Genomic DNA, 4,472 nt, shown 5'->3' with positions numbered 1-4,472 from the left:
GCCGCCACACGCGCTGCATTCGCCGCCGCCGCTGCCTCCGACTCCGCTCTGGCTGCTGCCAGCTCCGCCGCTGCCAGCCTCGACGCCCTTGCCGCCGCCGCAGCGGTCTCTGCCACCGCTCACTCGCGTTCCTCTGCCGCGGCAAGTTCGGCCTCCTACCGACGCCGAGTGCTCGAGGCGACCGAGTGCTTAGACTGCCCTGCGGACATGACGCGCTACCGGGGGGCTGCTGCGTGGGGAGAGGGCTGTTTCAGACGAGCCGCTGCTCGTCTGCGCGGGGGAGGAGTGAGCAGGAGCGGCCGGAGCTGCTGCTCGCAACTGGGGCTGTTGTGTGGCTGGGAGAGGAGATGAGCAGGAGATGCTCAGGCTACAGGATAATACGGCTCTGATACCACTTGTTAGTCGCTGAATTCTCACTCTTTGAAGTAGCAGAATTCTTACTCTCATCGAGAGAGGATGACACTAGGAGTTGGAACAATTTTCTGGTTTATTTCTCAATGCCATGCAAACCCGAGGGGTTGAGAATACATATTTATAGGCTGCTAGACAGCCAAGCATATGACAAGATGCTAGTCTAAGATGCTATCCTAGATGCTAAGATGCTGTCCTATGCTAATCTAAGATGATGTCCTCTGGTCTAAGATGCTGTCTAAAAAAACACAAAGACCACAACAGCCCTACAAAGACCACAACAGCCCCACAAAGACCACAACAGCCAGACTTATCCATCAGATTTCATTTTATGACGCGAAGTAAAGGTTCCCAATTGGAATGTTTGCCAAAATTTCTCGTCGGAGGGGAAAAAACCCCTCAGTTCGCAAAAAAGCAAACAATCTTGCTGGCCAGATTGCTCTACCTTCGGCCCGAGTTCTCTTTATTTTCAGGGGTTTTCTCCGCTCTTGATTCACTCTGGCCATGATTCTAAAATTCTAATGTTTGAGCGAAGGAATGAGACTCCTGGGCAGCAGGAACAGTGTCCTATTTTAGTGCCGAGGATGTAAACAAACACATTGTATAACTGAGATGACTTCGGGCCTGTTTTGTAAGGCTCTTTTTGAGGTCCGGCTCCTAAGAGGAGCCATTTTCCAGTAAAAAGATAGAGGAGCCCGTTTTGGAGATGAGCCTCGCCAAACACCCCCTCCTTAGTTGTTAGCTAAGGATCTTCAATAGTCTTTCTTGGACTCTATCTCTAAACTATCATTTTGAGAGCCGTTTAAATAATATCACTCTAAATCTTTTCATACTTCAACAAAAAATTTATATCTTGTGTGATACACTAGAGTCCAATCTCGCTCTCTATATCATTGACTAGCAAGACATCTGAAATAGAGGATGATAACACTTGGACATCTAAGTCAAGAACCTGTTGGAGGGAGCACATTGCTTCTCTGCAGTAACACGATCATCTGACCAGGAGACACATCCACTGAAACCCCTGTTACAATTTGACGAGGGCAAACAACCAACGCAATGGATAACTGCTTCCTTGGACTTCTGCTCCTGTCTGTATTCTCAGGAGTTAGGCATCCACCTTGCGTTTCTTGGCTAGTTGCTTCTTGGCTAGTTGCTTCGCTTTTCTTGCAGCCACAGCGGGTCGCTTAGCTTTGCGAGCACTTGCTCCGATTTCATTAGTTTTACTCTGCTTCCCTTTGTTGCTGGGTTGCTGGTTCACTTTCACCTTCTTCACAACACCAGATGCGCTTGATTGGCCTTGATATGACAAAGCTGATGTCTTTCGTTTGGCTTTGTCACTGCCTTCATTAAATTTGCTGCCTGGTGTCGAAACCTCCTTGTGTTTTGGCACAAGGCTCCTTTTCTGGACTTCCATTTTCTTTGGTGTTGTGCCCACCGGTTTTGCATGGGTGAGACTCAACAGGCGATCTCTTATCTTCAAATCCTGTTTTCTTGCAATAGAATTAGCAGCTTCCTGCACAGCATATATCAGAATGTCAAAGGCTCTTGCAACCAATCATATTTGCAGATAATCTATCTGAAAGAGTTATTCAAAACATACTTCTCAGGACAGTTAGGGCATTATTTAGGTGAGAGAACAAAAATATTGTATATTGATCGGATTGTTAACAAAAAAAAAATGAAATCAGTTTTGTAGATATACATTATAAAAACCTCAAACGGGGGGGCGGTGGGGGTTAAGACTGCCCCCACAACATTACAAATAACAAGAAGGACCTTCTCACCCGGCCGAGAAAACCCCTGAACCCCCGCCCCCACCCTTACACGGTGGCTTTCCGTCGCCCAAGTGAGAATTGGGCCGGTGCCCCCCAGTGCTTTGGTTATGGGGACGGATGAGGGGATTTTTTTAACCTCAGCCTGAAATTCGCTCCCACGGGGAGTCGAACCCAGGACCTGAGGAGTGCCGCTGGGTCAACTAACCGTTTGAGCTAGGCGCCCTTTGGCTAGATATACATTATGTCTAGATACATATTAAAAACTATGAATCTAGAAAAGCCAAAACAACTTACAATTTGGAAAAGAGGAAGTATGTTGAATAGCTTTGTCAACAAGCATTGCTGAGCCACCATTGCACAAGGAGCAAAGCAGCCGAATATAGGAATAGCAAAATATCAACACTTGCCAACTGGACTATTTCATTACAACACACTTAATTTTTGAAAATATGCTTGCAATTCTGTGGTCATATTTCTTTCATGTTTTCCGGCATGGAACAGTGTAGCCTTATCCGTCAAATCATGTACTGTATTATTGTTCAAATTTTGCTGCATGGATACTATATAAGAAGATATTGGGAAATCATACATCACATCAGAAACTTAGGAAGTAATGGAGCTAGGTTTCCAGACCAAATAAAAAAAATCACTACAAACCTTTTCAGGAATCTTCTCACTGTTATCTAGTTCAATAGCCTCTTTATCACCATCAGTACTTTTAGAGCCTTCCGCTCCTGTATCAGCATCCTCCTAAAATGAACAGCCAATTCGGGTTAGATAGCCAGAAATCTCATCAGCAATCAACAAGCATTCGACAAATTTGCAAACAACTGTTGCATCCTCATCTCTGAAATATGGCCAAGTAGTCAAATGCCATATGCAGCATTTTCACTTTATCAGTTCCAAGCTTAATTCACCAATGTCATATAAGAGACAATGAAGTCATATATGTCATCAAAGACTTGGGCAAATATGCACATTGCACAGCAGAGCATATTCGTTTCACAGCAAATAATCAAAACTGACAAGGCAAACCTTTTGACCAGCCTCTTTACTTCTCTCTAGTTCATCAGCATCTTCATCACCATCAGTACTCGAGTCTTCCATCCTGTTCTCGCGATCCTCCTAAATCAACAGCCAAATCAGATTAGCAGAAAAGAAAGAGCCAACAACTTTGCATATAGCTCTTGCATCTTTATAACTCAAATATGACCAGGTAGCCAACGTCATATAATTACCCTAGTTCAAAGCTTAATCAACCAATGCCATATAATAGGAAACAAGGAAGTCATATATAACATCAAAGACTTGGGAAACAGTAGTTGAAATTCACATTGCACAGCAGCGCATATATTTTAGCAATAGATAATCAGAATTGGCAGGAGAAACCTTTTCAGCATACTCTTCATTGCTCTCTATTTCACTGTCATCTTCATCACCAGTAGTACCTGGGTCTGTCATCCCTGTCTCAACGTCCTCCTGTCATCAACTAAATCTGATTAGCTAACCAGAAATCACATCCGCGATCAACAAGTCGACAACTCTGCAAACAACTGTTGCATAACCGTCGTTTGAAGAGATCGTTGTCCCCACACACCCTATTACTGTCCTCCTAAGCCAAATGAAATTGACAGACCAATAATCTCATTAACCACTAAACAACATGTACACCTCTTCATCACACTCTCTTCATCTTCACTCTCTTCATCCTCATCAATCGAATAGCTATCATCATCAGTCGAAAAGCCAATATTCTCCCCAGCACCATCATTCTCCTAATGCCAGCAATCAAATCCGATCAAGCAAGCAGTCAAAGCTAAAAATCTCAACAGCAAGCTCGAATGATTTGACAAGCCGAGAACCTTGGCGTGTTGAACACCGGCCGTGGCCCGGGGATCGATCACGATGCGAGGCCGGGCCAGGGTCTCGATATCCCACCCGAGCAATCTGCAGACGACAGCGGCGAGCGCGCGGTGCGCCCCGTGCCTCCCGTACCTCCCGTGCCGCCCCCGCGACCGAGGGGCGTTGCGCGCGTGTTGCATGAGCGCCAAGCAGCCCCGGAACTGCCGCACCGGCTTCCCCACCTCCTTCCCGCCCCCCGCGGCGCACACCATGCACTGGAACCGCCCCTTGCGCCACCTGCCCGTGTAGTGGCCTCGCAGCCGCGCGTCCCGCTGGAACAGCCCGGTGAAGTACCTCGCCGCCTCCTTTTCCTCCTTATCGCGGTCCGAATCGGACCACTCGTCGTCGAAATCGGCGGAGTAGGGCACGGCCCCCTCCCGC

The 4,472-nt window shown here is 46.8% G+C and overlaps 1 pseudogene; it reads right to left on the bottom strand.

Moving 5' to 3' along the window:
- Positions 1-1,171: 1,171 nt before the first annotated feature.
- The window catches only part of LOC136533438 (uncharacterized), a 14,203-nt pseudogene continuing 10,902 nt past the window's right edge, over positions 1,172-4,472 (bottom strand).

This window comes from Miscanthus floridulus, unplaced genomic scaffold (genome assembly GCF_019320115.1).
Source record: "Miscanthus floridulus cultivar M001 unplaced genomic scaffold, ASM1932011v1 fs_880_1_2, whole genome shotgun sequence".
Lineage (NCBI taxonomy): Eukaryota > Viridiplantae > Streptophyta > Magnoliopsida > Poales > Poaceae > Miscanthus > Miscanthus floridulus.
This window is presented reverse-complemented; position numbering and strand designations above follow the sequence as displayed.